The sequence below is a fragment of the Petaurus breviceps genome, unplaced genomic scaffold, assembly GCF_028583685.1.
Source record: "Petaurus breviceps papuanus isolate PSGF00001 unplaced genomic scaffold, PetGlider_PUasm1.0 90515, whole genome shotgun sequence".
Taxonomy (NCBI): Eukaryota; Metazoa; Chordata; class Mammalia; order Diprotodontia; family Petauridae; genus Petaurus; species Petaurus breviceps.
Window position 1 is genome coordinate 4,218,361 of NW_027187269.1, and position 20,409 is coordinate 4,238,769.

The 20,409-nt window shown below is 36.3% G+C and overlaps 1 protein-coding gene and 1 long non-coding RNA gene across 2 annotated transcripts in view; one reads left to right on the forward strand and one right to left on the reverse strand.

Annotated features, from left to right (window-relative positions):
• The window catches only part of ARHGAP6 (Rho GTPase activating protein 6), a 703,646-nt gene that overhangs the window by 289,689 nt on the left and 393,548 nt on the right, over positions 1-20,409 (forward strand). The gene's annotated exons all lie outside the window — the stretch shown is intronic.
• Positions 1-20,409, reverse strand: part of LOC138142071 (uncharacterized) — a 123,020-nt gene that overhangs the window by 44,067 nt on the left and 58,544 nt on the right. The window contains exons 3-4 of the long non-coding RNA XR_011163338.1: positions 9,231-9,372; positions 600-1,860 (exon numbers count right to left, since the gene is read on the reverse strand). This is a non-coding gene — a long non-coding RNA (uncharacterized lncRNA). The remainder of the gene's footprint in view (positions 1-599; positions 1,861-9,230; positions 9,373-20,409) is intronic.

Sequence of the window (20,409 nt, forward strand, 5' to 3'; positions counted from 1 at the left end):
ACTTATAGATCTGTATACCCTACTCTATTTTTTCTCTTGAGCTCCAATCCCACTGCCTATGAGACATTTTAAAACTAGATATCCTATAGGCATTTCAAATTCAACATGTACAAAACAGAATTCATTATCTTCCCCTCCCCCACAAAGAAAATTCTACCCCCTCTACAAAATTCCCTGTTTTTATTGAGGGCATCATCATGCTTCTGGTCATTCAGATTGGCATCAGTGTCATCCTCAGTGCCTCACTCACCCTACATTTTCAATAAGTAGATAAATCTTGCTTTTATTTCCCCAAAACTTTTCATCTAGGTCCCTTCTCTCCTCTCACACAGCCACTACCTTAATTCAGTTCCTCATCATCTCTCACCTGGATTATTGAATTAGCCTCACAATTGTTCTTCCTGACTCAATTCTTTCTCCTCTCTAATCCATCCTCCACTGAGTTGCCAAAATGATTTTCCTAGATTACAAATGTGACCACCGGTACTCTTCCTTTTTATTATTCTGTCAATGTCTACCACCCCCTATTACTCCTAGGATCAAATATAAACTCTGTTTAGCTTTTAAAACTCTTGATGATCTGTCTGCCCCCCTCCTACCTTTGTAGTCTTCTTTGAACTCAGGTCTTCCTAACTCCAAGCCCAGTGTTGTAGCCACTGCTCCACCAAGTGACCTTTCATTTTTAGTGTATGGATAAGTACTTTTTAAAAATCTTCAATATATTATCAGGCACTGAAGAATTGTATGCTGTGACTGCTTCAAGAAAAAAATTCTCTAGGATCTAGCTCTCTGAGAGATGATTTTCTCTAAAGTCTTTTCTTCTTGAGTCCACCTATTTTAGAAGTGAGTCTTATAAAAACAAATCATCCCCCCAAAAAAACCCTCAAATCATCCAGGAAGTGATTCATCTTCAAAAGGGTTCTGTAAAAGGTGTTGAGGACTTCTAGTGAAATAAGGCAGAAATAAATGAAGTACAGTCTAGTGGAAAAGTTCCAAGAGCTATTTTATTATATTCCTTCATTTTGCTAAACAATAAAGATAAATATGAAAAATACCTCCTTTTCTTTAGCTTTTGTTTTTGTTCAGTTGTTTTAGTCACATCCAACTCTTTGTTTGGGGTTTCCTTGGCAAAGCTACAGGAGTGGTTTGCTATTCCTTTCTCCGATTCATTTTAAGATAAGGAAACCGAGGCAAACAGGATCAAGTGACTTGTGTCTGAAACCAGATTTGAACTCAGAAAGATGAATCTACCTGACTCCAGGCCCAGCACTCTATCACTTGTAAAGCCGAGCATGAACAGCTTTCCAAAGGACTGCTGTTGTGAACAGCTTTCAAGGTTCTGATCACCTAGCATAGTGAACTCTCTATTCAATAACAAATCAGAACAAAACATTCACAGAAAATTAAGGTACAGCATTCACAATGTTACAACTTCTTATCACAGAAAATTAAAATTCAGCATTCACCATATCACAACTCAACAACTTATCAATTAAATGGCCATATAATTTTTACCGAAGTGGTCATATAGTTTTAAACAAAGTACATTCATTTAATCAATCACAAAATCCTTAATTCAATCACAAAATACAAAAGTCAAATTTCTCCACCCCTAGGTTACAGTAAATCATAATCTTCTCTATCAGTACATAGTATCCAAGTAAAGTCTTCTTTCAGCTGGACTCGAGGCTGGCTCTCAGTTTCCATGGTACCTCTTCCATGGTCCCAGCTCCAACTGTCACCTGGGTTCAAAGGCAGGCAGCTCCCAGTTCCTTGTCCAGCTCCTTGTCCAGTTATTTGCCCAGTTTCCATTCCATGTTGAAGTTCAGTGTCCAGTCCACCTCAAGTCCTTCACAGTTTCTGTTTATGGGAAGACAAAAGCACAAGTTTTCTACTTCTTGACTCTGCCACCACAAGAGTCCTCTTCTCAGTTCTGCTATCTCCAACCTGGGGTTCTCCTTATACATGGTTATTAGCACCTCACCAGAAGTTCATAAGTTCTAGGGTTCACGTGTTATGTTTCTTAACAAACTTAATACAAGGCTGAAAAGAAACTTGAACTGAAACAAGGCATTAATTCAATAGCTAAAACAAGGTGTGAACTACTTCTGTGCTTGCCATTATACCACTGCACCACCTAGTTGACCTTTCTCTCACTTACATTGACTTTCCTCATGACTCTTAAAAGTGCCAATGTTCTAACACACCAAGTATTAGAAAGAACACTTGTAGTCTGTTAGCCACTTGAGCCTGTTGTCAAGACTACATTAGTATAAGATGATAAGAGTTCACATAATTTATTTCAACTGTCAAAATTTGATCATTTGCTGATAGATATGTCTGTAAACGGTCAGATGAACCTACCCACATGCAGAACATGACTTACAGAGAATGGCCATTCAAAACCACCCAGGTGGTTCATATACTTTGGGAAAGGGCTATTCAATTATAATGAAGATGAGGATGTGTAATTGCCCCTGCTGAAATCTAAGCTAAAGGAATAAACCAAAAAACCTTGCACTGTACTTGTACAATGAATGTTTGAGGTATGTGGCTTTGATGACTTTGAAAGGAAAAGAAAGGCAGTAGAATTAGTTGCCACTCAGGTAGACTGTAATTTATACTGGTTAGGCTAAAGTCAGTGATAATTAATCTTAAGGGCTTTGAGTAGCTATAAGTACTTTTCTATATCTGTGCAGAACTCATTTGGCCTTTCACCAATAAGCATTTCTACCTACAAATGGGCAAGTTTCCATATTGCTTCTATGACATATGGCACAGTGAAATCTTGGCTAATTGGAATATTCAGGATTTAGGATTAACTCAGAGTTAATCAGCAAATGGCTTTTAATTTTACCCTTATTGCCTAAATTGCCTTAATATCATAAGTACAGCATAGTGACTTTGATTTAATCCTTATTTGATGACCAAAGAACTTGTCAATGGCAAAATGATCATTGTTCTGAATTAATGCTTATTAAATAGTTTTGTAGAGATAGATATAGAATTGTAAGATGGCCTGAATTTGCTTTGACCCTGAAACATCAGTTGGAAGTTTGAGGGGTTTTGCTTGGTTGGGGTTTTTTTGTTTTTGAGAAATAAAGTTCATTATGAACTTGTGTCATGATTGTCCACTTTCTCTTCAAGGTAGAGCAAAAAAACAATCTTTTTTAGAGAACATTACTGATTAACTTGGATCCAGTTAACTGAGGTTGTCCTAATTTACATATAGTCAGGACTTTCCTAGTTTATACATAAACAGAACTAATTTATATGTCCTAATTTATACTTAGACAGGACTTTCAGATTTTGTCTTCTTTCAGTCTTAGGAAAACACAACAACAAAGTCCTAGATGTTGTCCAATGCTGTATTTTCCAACCAGAATTATACTGCAAGATGTTAATCATTATATTCTCTACATGGCACCATTTCAACATCTGTGTTCTCAGGATGGAATCCCTTACTAACTCCAAGGATGGGGTCCTCAAGTCAGGAAAAGGGAAAGACCTGAGGTTAGAAGGAGCAGAATATAAGAAGGGAAAGGAGAAATCTATTTTTAAGCTCACATGTTTTTAAGAATTATAAACCTTTGATAGTAAAGGATTTCTAAGTTGATTAAGAATTTGTCTTAGACTAAATGGTAACTGGAAAACATTGTCTATTTTTTATGTCACTATCATCAGCTCTTTTAATAGGTGTAGCAACAAGTCATCTCCATCTTTCTGTCTATGTCTCAATATAAATCGTATCCCAAAAGTTTTAGTACAGTTTAAACTTTAATACCTTCAAACTTCATTAAGATTTTGGGAGTACCCTGTATAATAAATAGAAGCATCTGGGAAAGTAAATTGAGTACTGGACCAGTAAGAACTGACACTCACTAGCTGTGTAAACTTGGAAAAGTCACTTAAAATCTTTTTGCCTCAGTTTTCTTTTCTGTAAAATGAAGGGTTTGATTGATGACCTCTAACCTCCCTTCCAACTTTAATTCTATTATTTTACATGCAAAAATTAGATTCTACTGACTCTCAGGTTAGCAAAATTAGAAGATGATATAAGGAATATCTAATGTGACTCCAGCAGGTTTGTGGGGAAATACAACCTAACCATGTTCTTATGAAAATGAGTGGTATTCCTCAGCTTTGTATATACCAGGCTAGGAAACATGTTTCCTTTTGTATTAAAAGAGCAACAAAGAAAATATATTACTGTCTGTCTCCATATTTTACAACTAAATTGCATCACCGAAAGAAAAGAGAGAGAGAGAGAGAGAGAGAGAGAGAGAGAGAGAGAGAGAGAGAAGTGGAGTCAATTAACTTTTCAATTAAGGGAAATTAATATGGATTACTGGCACATCAGGCTTATCAAAAGCAATCTTTTATACACCTAAATAAACCTACAGTACTTCTACTTGCATGGGAATGTTTTGAATTGAGCTGGCTTGACAAATTATGTTTTGGTTTAGGGATGGGATCAAAGGTACAGGTAGATCTTCCTATGCCCTGACCCATAGCAAAGACTGTCATTTTTGCAAATGATCTTTCCTCTTTCTTGAATGACCAGTGGTCAGTAAAAAAAAAAGATAGCCAGGTTACCCATTTAGTCCTTTAAAATAGATTTCTATTTATTTATTTAAAATAGATTTCTATTTTAAAGAAAATATTTTCTGTGACTCCTGCAGAGTAACATTTACAGATAGAAATACTTCAGCACTGAATAATGTGAATTACAGTGCTCTCTGAAGCACTGTTAAGAGTTCTATAGTGAAGGTCAGTGTCATTTAAGAAGCTAGCATGTCTCAGAAACATGATAGACTTCAGAAAGTGACATACTGGAAATAAACTGATTCCTACCATACACTTATGCTTGTTTTGTGTTCCATATAGGTAATATGACTCATAGAAATAACATGTTCCTAGCACTTAGTTCTATCAGCATTACTTTTTTTAAGAGCTGTGAAACTAGCTGGCTAATTTTCCAGATTTTCTAATGAATTTGTCATTCAACAACTTAGACATTCTAAGGATGGGGAAGAATATTTCCCCCAATCTTAGAAAAGGGATCTGTTGTACAAATCACAAACATTTATTAAATCCTTCCTGTGTACATAGTACTAGAAGACATACAAAGAGTGTCATATTGCTAGTGAGTGGCAGAGGCAGTATTTGAAACCCCATCTCCCTGACCTAAACCCAATATTCTAATGATAGAGTTAATTTTAGACTTTGGGCATCACATTTTCAGTCTAATCTCTTTTCACTTAATTATATAACAAACTACAAAGACATACAAAGAAGACATACAAAATTTAGATGAGAGATAGTCCCTGGCTAGGTAATTCATATATATCTAATCTAATCTAATCTAATCTATCTATCTATCTATCTATCTATCTATCTATCTATCTATCTAGGCATCCCACTATCAACCTTTCTTTTTTCTTCCTTCCTTCCTTCTATTCTTTCTTTTTCTCTTTCTCCTTTCCTTCCTTCCTTCCTTTTTCCTTCCTTCCTTCCTTCCTTTCTTCCTTTCTTCCTTCCTTCCTTCCTTCCTTCCTCCTTCCCTCCCTTCCTTCCTTCCTTCCTTTCTTCCTTCCTTCCTTCCTCCCTTCCTTCCTCCCTCCCTTCCTTCCTTCCTTCCTTCCTTCCTTTCTTCCTTCCTTCCTTCCTTCCTTCCTTCCTTCATTCCTTTCTTCCTTCCTTCCTTCTTTCCTTGCATTTTATATCTATCTGCTTCTGGATCTTTTTTGGAAAATCCAATATAAAAAATTGAAAAAAAACCTCAGGTCCTGAATTCAACATCTGATATTAATTGTGTTGCTGCCATCTATGACTGATTGCATTTTGGGAATTCAATAATACGACATTCATTAACCTTCTCCCACATGACATGGAAATGCAATAGCTCCATATTCAGACATATTCTACCATTACATTGACTGTATTTCCCAGGGAGTTGTGGAAGACCACAACAGATGCACTTTCTAGGCCAAAACTTGGGTGGAGTAACCACTCATCTAGGGATATCATTTAAGTGAATGAACAAATATTAAATTAGTGCCTAAAGCTGTACAACCACAGAAACATCCTGGTTGAGCTGGAAGAGTACTTAGAGTTCACTTAGTGTAACTCACTCATATAGGGAACTCAGGCCCATGGTAGTGAAGTAATTTTCCCCAAGGTCATAGGATCACAAACTTAGAGCTCAACAGGACCTAAGAAGCCTCTTATTCCAACCTCTTCATTTTTGCAGGTGAGAAGACTGAGGTTTATAGGGATTAAGTGAATTATTCAAGATCAGTCAAGAGTCAGTCAGCAGGTAATAAGCTTTTATCTTTATCGTATACCATACCAAGCACTGTGCTAAGTGCTGGAGGTACAAATAGAAGCAAACAAAACAAAACAGTACCTTCCCTCAAGGATGTCTCTCCTAATGGGAATGGCAACATGCAAACAATTATGCACATACAAGACATATACAGTGTAAATGGAAGGGATGCCCAGAGGGAAGGCACTAGTAAGAGAGGGGATGTGGAGTTAGTAGCAGTAGCAAAGATAGCTTTCAGGGGGTAGAATTTGAGTTTTGTGTTGAAGGAAGATAGGGAAGCCAGGATACACAAGTGAGGGAGGAGGGTATTCCAAATATTAGGGACAGTCAGTCAAATGGAACAGTCAGGAGATGGAGTGTCATGGACAAGGAGAACAGGAAGCAGGCTATTGCCCCTGGATCATGGAGTAAGTGGAAGGAAATAAAGTGTAAGATGCCTGGAAAGGCCGAAAAGAACTAATTTGTGAAGAGTGTTATTAAAGGTCAAATAGAAGATTTTTCCATTTGATCCTGAATATAATAGCGAGTCAGCCACTGGAGTTTGAGAGGGGGGAGATGGGAAGAAGAAAAAGAGTGACATATTGCTAGTGAGTGGCAGAGGCAGTATTTGAAACCCCATCTCGCTGACCCCAAACCCAATATTCTAATGATGGAGTTAATTTTAGACTTGGGGCATCACATTTTCAGTCTAATCTCTTTTCACTTAACTACATTATGCTAAAAATATGCTTGGGTTCAAAACGTGTTTTAAGAATGCTTTAGCATCCTCTGAAAACAGCCTATAGTGGAAAGAAGATAGGACTAGAAATCAGGAGAATGGTATTCTAATCGTAGCTCTGCCACAAACTAGATGTGTGACCTAGAGCATGTCTATCTCAGTTTTTCTTTCTTTGTGTATAAAAACAAGGAGTTGTAATAGCTAAGGTCCTTTCTATCTCTAACATCCTATTTTAAATCAGAATCATTATACTATTTACTCCTAATGTCCATCTTAATTAATTTCATAGAATAATAAAATCTTGGAATGGAAAGGAACTTCAGAGGTGATTTATTCCAAACCACACATGAAGCTTCTACAAAATATTTGACAAGTGACCACCCACTGTTGTCGTGAAGTATCTAGTGATGGGAAACTACCTACTACTAGTCACTGGGCCAGTCCATTCCAATGTTGTGCAGCTTTAATAGTTAGAAAAAAATTTTCCAGCAATAGAATATATTTCACTGAATATATACCACATCTCATTATAAATTGAAATCTACCTCTCTGGGACTTCCACCCTTTGCTCCTGGTTCTGCCCTTTGGAGACCAAGCAGAATTCCAGAATGTCAAAAATAACTTCAGACCATACCAGGAAATTTCTTTTTAGTTTCATTTTCATTCTGTTGAAGGTGATGTCTTTTTAATTGTATTCAGTTCATCTCAGACTGAGCACAAAAAGACAGCCTACATTTAATCCTAAAGGGGTTTGAGACAGATGACATAGGATATCCATTTCCATTTGCCAAACAGCTTGTGTTGACAGTTTCCAGCAGCTATAGAAATGTTCAAGTAGATTTATGGAACAAGTGGGGCATCTAGGGGGCTCAGTCAACAGAGTGCTGAGCCTGGAGTCAGGAAGTCATGAGTTCAAATATGGCCTCAGACTTACTAGCTGTGTGACCCTGGGAAAGTAATTTACCCTCTGTTTGCTTTAATCCACTATACACGGAAACGGCAAATATACACTCCAGCATTTTTGCCAAGAAAACCCCCTGGACAGTATTGACATGCTGTGGTCCCCGGGGTAATGAAGAATCAGGCCCGATTAAGCAACACAGCAACTGAAGCTTTCCATCTACTCTCCTTACTAACCATTTTGATGTTGCACTTCACGGATAAGTTAAAATTCTGGATGCTGTGTGCATCCAGGGAAAAAACCTGATAAATAGAAGCACATATAGAATTATTTTACATGCATATATACATGTGTGTATACCATATCTATATATGTGTGTATATATAAATACATACGTGTGTGTATGTCTAATGGCAGCCATCTCTAAGGCAGGGGGAGGGAATAAAAAGTAAAAGAAAGAAATGTACATAATAACTTTATTATATATTTAAAAGGAATGTTTCATTCAACAAATTAAAATTAAAATAAATTGAAAAAATTTTTAAAGATAAAAAAAACTGAAGATTGACAAGATCTGGAGAACTTTGCTCTTCTAAGAGTAAGGAAATTCCTTAGGAACATTATCATCATAATAACTGACATCTACACAGAATTTTAAGGTTTGCAAAGCACTTTACACATTTTCCGTCATTTGAATCTCACAATAACCTACCCCAGGGATTACCACTGTGTACTTTACAGATGAGATTAGTGATGTTTAGAGAGGTTGACCTACTCTCCCATGACCACACAGTGAGTAAATATCAAAGGTGGGATTTGAACCCGTATATTCTTAACCGCAAGTCCAGAACCTTATCTAACATACACACTGCTTCTTTCATAGAAATAACTATGTTAGACATAGTAAAGGAAGCATGGTAAAAACTGGACTTTTTAACCTAAAATCCATGAACTTCATACGTATATTTCATCCATTCACTCATTCAATTACAATGTAACAAGTTTCCTTTGTAATCCTTTATTTTACCCATTTAAAAACTTAATTTCTGTGAAGAGGTCCATAGGTTTCAGCAGATTGTTCAACGGGGCCATGACACCAAAGTTATATATATATATGTATATATATACATATATATGTATATATACATATATATATACACACATATGTTCGTGCACACAGTGTATATATTGATTTATATGTATTTGCATGTATGTTTATGTGTATATACATGTATGTGCATGTGTGAAGTTTTTAAACCCCATATACTCTATAGAAAACTGACCTGAATATCAAGAGTACCTAGGTTCAAGCATCTCCTCTAGTCCACAGTAACTCAGGCAGCTCTCCAAGACATATATCATAGAACGGTTAGTTGCCTGTCTGTATTAGGAGAGGGAGTTTCCTCATCAGGAGGTTCCACAGGTCTAAGGGGGAAAAATAGTAGTTATCATATCAATATTATTAAAAGTTTTGTAGGGACAATCAAATAAAAAAATAAAAAATCACACACCTATAACAGAAATGTCTATAAAAGTCAATCCCTTTATGCAAAGCAAACATAATAGTCAAGTTAATGAAATGAAAATTCAACATCTTTGAGACACACCTCTATAAGTAAAAAGGCCAGTTGTTGATTTCTGATTGTATGCAATTCTTTTGGTTAGTCTGTAGATAACATTCTTTCTTGAAGATGAATAATTATACATACATACATACACACAAATACTGCTGCATAAGAATTAGTTTGGAAGAGGCTCAGGTGCGTAAAGCAATAAGGAACTCTAACTGATTTCATAATATTTGTGGGAGACTTCCCTCAAACTCATATTCTAGGTGGATTCAATTTCCAAATTTGGCTTCCTTTGTCATTAATGGTCCATAATTACTTATATCTCTGAGGAGATGAAGAACCTAGTAAATACCTGAAATACGAGGAATGTTTCCAAATGCTTGTGAGACTTTCTGTGACTGCCAGATGGATAACATGGTCAAAGCTGTACCTCAGAGTTTTGGCTTATCATTTGGACTCTTTGCCCTCTGTACACATACGACTACTCCCTTAGCAAAGGATCAGGGGAAATAGGTGCTATAGGAATTTCATTCCATCTCTCATTTCAGTGTTATTTCCCTTTAAATCAGACACCAATTTGAATGCTGGCTAATCCTGAATTTGTTAAACAGTATTTTCAGTGTTTAGATTGTATAGATTTGTTATTCATATTTGATTTTTCTTTCAGAAATGCAGTGTTTTCTAGGGAGCCAAGAATTGGATTGGGTACCAGAACAAATGCTGCCAACTATTATCAAACTCCTCATTAACAGGCAACATCTTTTTTTTCTGGCAATGAAATATGGCATAACAAAATAATCTCTAACAAGACTCAATGTTGTCCTCCTTGTGACTTGGAAGAGGGGCCAATGTGGGAGGATATTTATCCACAGATAAAATAAATACTCCTTAAAAGTCTGTCAAAGTAATGTGGTTCCATCGTCGCCCTAGAAATATCTAAATATGTAATAACACAGTGCACTTGACAGTGCTGTGGGCTGGTTTAGGGGTTTAATTAGGGCCTTAGAAGGTCAATATTGATTTGTTGTTCTTCAGAGCTACATGGGTGAAGGTTGGTGGGAATGGAATGTAATTTCAGCCTTCTGCCAGCAACTACTTCTGGGTAGGACAAGAATTCCTTCCAGATCCTTCTTTTCAGTCCATGTCACATGAGGAATTTACTACTGAGGATGACATCAAGAGATGAAGTAAATGGAGATTAAGGGAAAAGATCTCCCCACCAGAAATCTTGGTTCCATTCCAGTTGGAGAGTGGCTATAGAAAGCAGCAGCCATCAAACATTCTGTACTTCAAAAGCATCATTTTTATACTCCGAAGCAGCAGAGGCTTTAAGACTTTAAGTTGTTTTGTGACTGACTAGAAAAAAAGAGGGTTGGGAGGTTGGGCTGGAGAAAATGTTCTTTCTCCCAACAGAAACAGTGGGTTAAGTTCAAAATAAGTAGGAACTGCTGCTGAGCTTGTAATAGATTTAATGTTTGCCCTTATAATGACAGCACATTACTGGTACGTTCCCTCCTGCTTTGTCAAGTACTTTGCTATACCTCAGATTTGAAGGGTACCATTTAAAAGCTGACTAGATGACAATAGAAGTGAATTCAGGAAACCAGAGATAACTTGAAGAGCAATAATTCTTTCAGTCCTAAACTATATGTGTGTGTATATATTTATATAACCATATGTATGTATGTATGTACAAGGTGTCCCTAAAGTCTGGATACATAGGAAACCTCATTAACTATGCATATTTTCAAGAAATGAAATGAATGAAATTTTCAATATTTTATTTAATTAGTTTCTCTCTTTACACATGTATATATAGGTATAGTATGTGTGTGTGTATATATATATAAGATATATAGTATATGTAGATAAATATACACACATATATCTTTACCTCTCTATATATCTATATATACACAATATATCTTCAGATAAAGATATATAAATATATACTATATATCTATTTATACTATATATTTATATAGGAATATCTTTATTTTATATATAATATATACTTACATAAATGTATGTATAAAGACATATGTGTATCTTTATTTTTATATGTATGTCTTTATGCATGCATATCTTTATTTCTGTATACATATACATGTGTGCATATATGAGTATATACACAAATATATGCATATATTTATTTATATATACATACATACATGTATACATAGGTGTGTGTCTTCATATTAAGTCTCCTCCCCAAGTAAGGGGCTCTTATAAAACTTCCAAATGGAAGTTTTCATTGTGATTCTCTGGCTTGTACCTTGGCTATAGATGAATAATGAAAAAAAGCTAAGTGGTAGCAATTTGCAGAGTAACTTACAATTCTGTGCAGGCCTCCCACCTGAAAATGTGAAGAAAACACTCATGCATTGATGTGGAAAATGTGGTTATGTGTGTGGGATCACTTCATTCAAAGGGTCTTCATTCAGTTGGTTATCCACATCTAAATGTCAGCTGATATTTGATTTTAGTTTTGATAGGAATATGTATAATTTGTTTTAATCATTCCACCTACGTGTTTTTCTCCTTTTCTTTTCTTTGGCAGCCTCCTAGGGTTACCATTGTGTGATCCCGTGCTATTTCTTTAATGACAACCATAATCTTAAATATAAGCCATGTGAACCTCGATAATAGGGGAAAAGATTTTTTTGTGTGATAGAGGTTATTTCTCTCACTAATTTAATTTCTTTAATAAGACATTTCCCCATTGATTATGGGAAATGGAGAAAAGTAAAGATATTGGTTACCTTCGTTCCTTAGAAAAGTTTAATATCTGGTCACTGGATCTAGATGGCTCTGGAGTAGAAAGTGAGGCTGATGACCTTGCACAGCCCTCCCTCACTCAACTCAAAGTCAACTGCAAATTATATCATCATTTCCCTGATGCCACTGTCTTCTTTGAAAACAAAGGACAAACACACGATAAAAGTTTAACCAACACTAACAGAATTGCCACAAATAGATGGGTAAAGGACCTCCAGAAACTGACCTAACCATTAACACTGGAGGCACTATTGTATAATGGCAAGAGCACTAGAATTAGAGATAAGGTTTTTTGACTCCTGTCTCTGCCACCTGTCTTTGTGATTCTGGACACATCACTTAACCTCTCTGGGACTCAGTCTCCTCACTGGCAAAAGGGAAAAGTGAATGGGAAGGGGGAAGGGAATAAGCATTTATTATATACCAGGTACTATGCTCTTTTATCTCTTTGGATCCGCCCAACAACCCTGTGAGAGAGGTACTGTTATTATTTCCGCTTTAAAGTTGAGGAAACTGTGACCAACAAAGATAAAATTACTTTTCCAGGCTTATATAGGTAATAAGTATCTGATGGTGGATTTGAACTCACTTCTTCCTGATTCCACACTTAGTGCTCTAGTCACTGTGGCACCACCTACCTGCCTCCAACTAAAAGACATTGATAATTAGTGAAAGACATGCCTACTTTTTCATATGTATAAAATATAAAATCCCAATGATAATGGTCTATCTAGGTAATGAAATTATCATTAATAACAAAATGAGAAGGGAAAATGAAGGCTTTTACAAAATACGATAGCGAATACTCATCATCATAGCTATAAAATTGGCATAAAGGGATAGACAGCCTAAGCTATTTATCTAAATCTGCCACAACAGTCTACTTCAGACTCTTCTTCTACAAAATCCTTTTTAAAGATAGAAGAAACCAAGGTGTCACATTCAGCATGTAACATTGGTTAACATCTGACTATTTGTATCTCTGGAAATAAATAATGCAATATTCTCTGTAATGATATAGAAATACAATAATTACCATATTCAAGCTTCTGCCATTTGATGGACTGTGTTTATTGTTCAATTGCTATAAAAACTCACAGTAAGGCAGTATGGAATAATGGAAAGTAAACTCAATTTGAAATCAAATGGCTTAGGTTTCAATTCTGTCCCTGCCAATCATTTAATATGGACATATTAAATTAATTAATATGGACTAATTAATTAATTAAATAAATAATTAAAATTCATTAATGTGGACATATCATTTAGCTCTCTAGGTCTCATTTTCATCATATGTAAGATGAAGGATTAGATCAGATGACCCCCAAGTTCCCTTCCAACTGTAATTCTGTTATCTAGATTTGGATTTTATATAGTCAAACCTAGTCTTGATGGCCTTCTCCCAAGCAAGTGTCTCCTATGTGTGTGAAGACAATTTAAGAGTCATTGATGTATGCCACCAAATCACCAACTTTGTTCATTTATCCTCCAACAGTCATTATTAAGGGTTAACAGAAGGAGACTTACATCCACAAATATATCTAGATCTATGTATCTACATAGATAGATAGAGATGTAGATATATAGATATAGCTATCCACCATGTCATGGAGGATATCTTGAACCAAGTCTAAATGGAGGAGGATTTCTTTATAGATTATGAGGGTCTGATGTTCCTGTTTGCCAAAGATATTGTGCATTATGGTGCAGCACACTAGAGGCCTTCTTCATGTGAACCCTTCAGTGAGCCCTGTAGCCTCTCAAAAGATCTTGGTCAAGTAATGTGTGTGTGTGTGTGTGTGTGTGTGTGTGTGTGTGTGTGTGTCTGTGTGTGTGAGTGTCTGTGTCTGTGTGTGTGAAGAGCCAAATAGGTGAAGACTGCACACTGAATTATGACATGAAGTACAGTGGGTAATCCATTGAGTAAATCTGTCAGTAAATATATGTGTGCATATATGTGTGTATGTATATGTGTATATGTATACACACATATAAAGTCATCATCTTTGGTAGGCACTGTACATAGATTGAGTAGAAAGAAAAGATGGACGCCGTGTTAAAAACTGCAGAAATTTTAAATGTTCCTGGGCTGCTTTGTTCTGCCAAAGCCCATCTTCTTCACTAATATTTTTCTGAGGGTTCAAAATTAAATTTCACTTTCTTATTGGGAAGGGGTGAGGCAGGGAGGGGAAGAGAATAATAGCACTGCCCCAGACAGCTTCGTGAAGAAAGTGGCACTTGATTTGTCTCTTAAAATAAGAAAGAGATTCAAGAAAAAGAAAAGGAGTGTCCACTCTAGGCATGAAATATTTTGGACAGATAGATTGTACAGTAGCTAGAGTGTTAACCTGGGAGGTAGAAAGACTTTATTAGCTTCTAATTAGCTTCTACATGAAGGAGAAAAATATGTCATGACCCTGGAAAGGTGGGTTGGGGTCATGTTGGGAAGCACTTTATTATTTATGACCCTGGGAAAGTCATTTAACCTTTCTAGACATCAATTTCTTTATCTATAAGGTGGGGATATTAATATCATGTACCTTGCAGGGTTGTTACAAGGATCAAATGAGATAATATTTGTAAAGCATTTTGCAAACCTTAAAGTCCTATCCAAATGCTAGATATTAGGTTTACAAGTTATGATTTGACTAAAGATGTGGAAACAGGAAGAAGAAAAAGATTAGAAGGATTAGGTGAGGTAATATGAAATAGAAAAACCTCATTCAATCTTTCAATTAGTCAACAAGTACTTATTAAATGCCTACTATGTGCTAGGCACAACAAAAATGAGACAATAATTGACCTCAAGAAGCATACATTTTGTTAGAGGAAACAATATGAATAGATATAAACATATACAAGATATAAACTAAATAAATACAAAATCACAGAATTTTAGAGTTGATAGGAACCTCAGAGACATTTAGTCCAACCCATGCATGAAAAGAATCCCTCTGAGTACATACTCTAAAAAGTGTGTCCCAGACTCTGTCTGCTTGAACATCTCTTGCCAAGGAGGGAGAAACCATCCCTCTTCAGGCAGTTACTTCTACTTTTAAATATTCCCAATTGTTAGAAAGTTTTTCCTCATATTGAGCCAAAATTTACTTCTTTGTAAACTCCTTCTAGTAATTTTGGCAGGGAGACTTCAGAGATTCCCAGACTTATTAGGTCTACCACCCCTGTTTCAAAAAAATTTACTCAGCACCCCCCTGAAAATTTACTTTTTTTAACCCTTCAGCATTTCTTTTTGAAATTTGTATCATTTCAAAAAAATATAATTTTTAAAAATGATGCATATTAATTTGGAACTATGCCCAAGGGAGTATAAAAATGTGCATACCCTTTGACCCAGCAATATCACTTCTAGGTTTGTATCCCAAAGAGATTATAGAAGTGGAAAGAGGACCCGTATGTACAAAAATATTTATAGCAGCTCTTTTTTGTGGTGGCAAAGAATTGGAAATCAAGGATATGCCCATCAATTGGGGAATGGCTGAACAATTTGTGGTATATCAATGTAATGGAATATTATTGTGTTATAAGAAATGAGGAACATGCAGGCTTCATAATAACCTGGAGAGACTTAAATAAACTGATGCTGAGTGAGGAGAGCAGAACCAGGATAACTTTGTACACAATTACAAACACAACATTATCTGTGAAGACTAACTTCGATAGATAATTTATTGTAAATTTTAAGTTTTTTCCTGCATTGAAATTTTGGTGACACAGTATTGTGTCATGTAACCACATAGTATTGTATTGTAAACAAGTCATTACACGCATATATTCCTGTCGATGCATGCTGGACATGCCCACAATGAGCAACACCCTCACCTGCCAACACTTGGTCATTAATACCTGTCTATGGCCTTGACCACTGATTGGTTATAATTTGCATCTGTGTGTTTATTTGAAAAATAATGTAATCGCAACTTTAACTCTCTTACACAACAGATAAAAAATATACCAACAGTTTTATGAAATGTTCTTCTCTTCTTTCCCTATGCTTCCACTGCCCCCTTATTTTTATTCAACGTCCCCCAGTTGCACCTGAAGCTATTACCGCCCCCCCCCCATCATTCCAGCATCTCACAGGGGGCAGTATTGCCACAGATAAGGGCATCAAGAAATGTCTTATGTATGAAGTGCCATATGAGATGAGCTTTCAAAGAAACTAAGGAGGGAGTCCATTCCAGGCCTGGGTAAAAGAAGAAAGATGCTAAATGGAGTGTTATGTGTGAGGAATAGCAGAAAGACCAATTGGGTTGGACCAAAGACTACATGAAGGGGAAAAATATGTCATGACCCTGGAAAGGTGGGTTGGGGTCATGTTGGGAAGGACTTTAAAGTTCAAACAACTGATATTTGATATTGATCCTATAAGCTAATAGGGCACCACTAGAGTTTATTGAGCAGAAGAGTGTCCTTGATTCTTCTTGTCATAGTAAAGTAGAAAATTTTTTAATTAATTAATTTATTTTTAGTTTTCAACATTCACTTCCACAAGATTTTGAGTTCCAAATTTTTCTCCCCATCTCTCCCCTCCTCCACCCCAATATTTGGTGCATTCTGATTATTCCTTCTCCCAATCTGCCCTCCCTTCTATCACACCCCTCCCCTCTTCTCTTATCCCCTTCCCTTCTATTTTCCTGTAGGGCAAGATAGATTTCTATATTCCATTGCCTGTATATATTATTTTCTAGTTCCATGTATAAACAATTTTTAATATTAATTTCTAAAACTTTTTGTTCCACATTCTCTCCCTTCCTCCCTCCCCCCCCACCCTCATTGAGAACGCAAGCAATTCAATATAGGTTATACACGTGTAGTTATGCAAAACACTTCCACAATAGTCATGTTGTGAAAGACTTCCCTTCATCCTATCCCAAACCCTCCATTTATTCTGTTCTCTCCTTTGACCCTGTCCCTCCTCAAAAATGAAAAGCAGAGATTTTTAATGTGAGGTCTATGAATTTAAGACATATGTATGTATGATATATGTGTGTATATATGACATGAAGTAGAATGGGTAATCCATTGAGTAAGTCTGTCAGTATGTGTGTGTATGTATGCGTGCATAATTATATTTCAATATAATTCTTTCCTTTGTAATCTTATGTATTTTATTTTGTGCATTTAAAAACATTTTTTCTGAGAAAAGATCTATATGCTTCACTAGACTCCTAAAGGGATACAGAACACACAAAAAGATTAATGACCTATTTCTGTTCTAAATTGTAGAGCCTTCAATGGAAGCAATGGAATTATTCTTTTTTAAATATATGGTTGATCATAGAAGCATTTGGATATCATAAATGATAGAGAATGTTGTTAATAATGAAGTAGAAAATGGATTTCAAATTTTAATCTCTTATTAGATTTATCTTTTCTTATTTATAGTTTAAAAAGGGATGAAGCTGATTTTCTGTGGTAACTATGCCCAGGTTGTTCAAAGGACAGATAGAGCTATGGTATGCTACAATATTTTAAAGGGATTGTAATATTAGTTCTATAAAATTATGTGGGAACAGTGATATTGTAAACACATGTTATAGTCGTATTACCATGAAAATACATAATAAAAATGAACCTAAATTTATTCACTCTTCAAAATATTAGAAAATCAAGCTAAATTATTGTTTTAACATACTAGAAAAAAATGAATTAATGTGATTCCCAAGGTACTTATGTAACTATGTAGCATAGACAAGTAGAAAATCTGCCTCATTCATAACTAGAGTCTCTAGAATCAGCCAATCTTAGACCTGAAAAGACTAGTCACCAAATCAAGACTTTTAACCCACAAGCAGAAATATTGTCTTTAAACTACATCTTCCTGGCTAACCATGGGGTATTTTCTTACATTCCTGAATAATCATTATCTTCAAGACACAATTATTAAGTGTCTCATGCATATGACATTGTATTAGTTGCTTAGGATACAAAAACATTTGAAATATGGTCCCCATCTTGGCCTTGGCTTGTAATATATACAGGAAATATACATATAAAACCTAAATATTATGCAAGTTATCTTGTGATCAGTGCCAAATGAGTAGTATAGACAATATGACAGGAAGTAATTCAGAGGAGGAAACACCATTGAGGCCTGCAGTTGTTGGAGAAAAGCCTGTTGAACTTGAGGTGAGTCTTGAAGAAACTAAAAATTAGACAGATGGAGAGTATGAGTGAAAGACCAATAGTAATTAATGATTGTGCAAATTAACAGGGTTAACAGCAACAACAAACATTTATTAAACACTTACTATGGGCCAGGAATCATTCTAAGAACATTGGAAATGCAAGCAGGAAGAAAAGGGGCGTGGAGATGGAAGTATCTGGCCCGCAAAATTTTAGAGAAAGTCTGGGAGAGATAGGAATGTAACCTGGAGAGGAATGAAGACATGGCTTGCCTGGAGATCATCCTTAACATGGATGTACTGGGAGGAACCAGCCAGTCAGAGGGATCAGCTGCAGGGGCAGAGATGATGGTGATGGGCAGGGGTAGAGTGAGTTTTCTCAGGTTGAGGTTTCTGGGACATTGTAAAGAAAGTTGGAAAAAGGAATGGAAGCAGGAATGAATTGTGTGTGTGTGTGTGTGTGTGTGTGTGTGTGTGTGTGTGTGTGTTTGGGTTGGAAGAATAATTAATTTTGCCTGAAGCTGAGGGTAACTGTGTAAAGTTATGGAGATGTTAGGGAGCAGATGGTTAAGGGTCCTAAATACCAGACAAAAATAAGTTTGGATTTATGGGATTCTGTTCTTTTTTTTTTTAGTAGGGTAGTAATGTGTGTAAAGCAGCATTGGAAGATGACTAATTTGACAGACTGATTGGAGGAAAGAGAAAGAATAAGGAGAAACTCCATGAGAATCCTATGGTAAAAATTAAGATATGGAGTGATAAAAAGACCTGAGATTGCTGGCAGTGACAAAGGAAAGAAAACTAGGTGTGCTAAAGTCATTATTTACTCAGGTGATTGTAATTAGGTTGAGCTGTAGAAGGAAGTCATGGATGACTGATGTTTGGTAGCTGATAGAAATGAAGAAGTCTGAAGCAGGATCTGGGGCAGGGTATGCTAATCAATCGATTAATAAACACTTATTGAGCACCTACAACATACCTAGCACTGTGCTAAGCATTGGGGATACAAAAAAAAAATTATAAGAAAGTCCCTGACCTCAAGGAGTTTATAATCTAATGGGAGAGACATCATGCAAAAAAAAAAATACACACACACACACATACACACACACACACACAAAAGAAGCTGTGTACAAGAAAGAATCAGAAATAATTAACAGAGGAAAGGGACTGAATTAAGAGGAGTTGAAGGCTTCCTGTAGAAAGGCAGATTTTAGTTGGGAAATATACAGTGCCTGGCATATAGTAAGCACTTACTAAATGCTTGTTGACTGGGTCAGCTAGCTGAAGAAAAATATCCAGAAGGCAATTGAAAATGTGTGACTGAAACTCAAAAAGGAGATCAGGATTAGGGAACAAACATCAGGAGTCACCAACATTGGTGTGATAGTTAAACCATGATACTATCTAGTCAGTCAGTCAAGATGCATTTATTCATTGCTTACTATGTGCCAGGCACCGTGTTAAGCATTGAAGTTATCAAGACAGGGTCCCTGCTTCCAAGGAGTTTACATTCTTTTTTTTTTTTTTGGAGGGGGGAGGGCAGGGCAATTGTGGTTAAGTGACTTGCCCAAGGTCACATGGCTAGTAAGTGTTAAGTGTCTGAGACTGGATTTGAACTCATGTCCTCCTGACTCCAGGGCTGGTGCTCTATTCACTGTGCCACCTAGCCTCCCTGAGGAGTTTACTTACATTTTACTGGAAGAAAAATGTGGATTTATTTTTTGCCCTTTTTTTGGAGGGCAATTGGGGTTAAGTGACTTGCCCAAGGTCACATGGCTAGTTTTTGTGTGAAGTGTCTGAGGCCGAATTTCAACTCAGGTCCTCCTGATTCCAGGGCCTGCATTCTATTCACTGTGCCACCTAGCTGCCCCATGTGGATTTATTTTTGCAATTGAGAGTATAGAGAACAGGAAGGGAAGAGAGAGAGAGAGAGAGAGAGAGAGAGAGAGAGAGAGAGAGAGAGA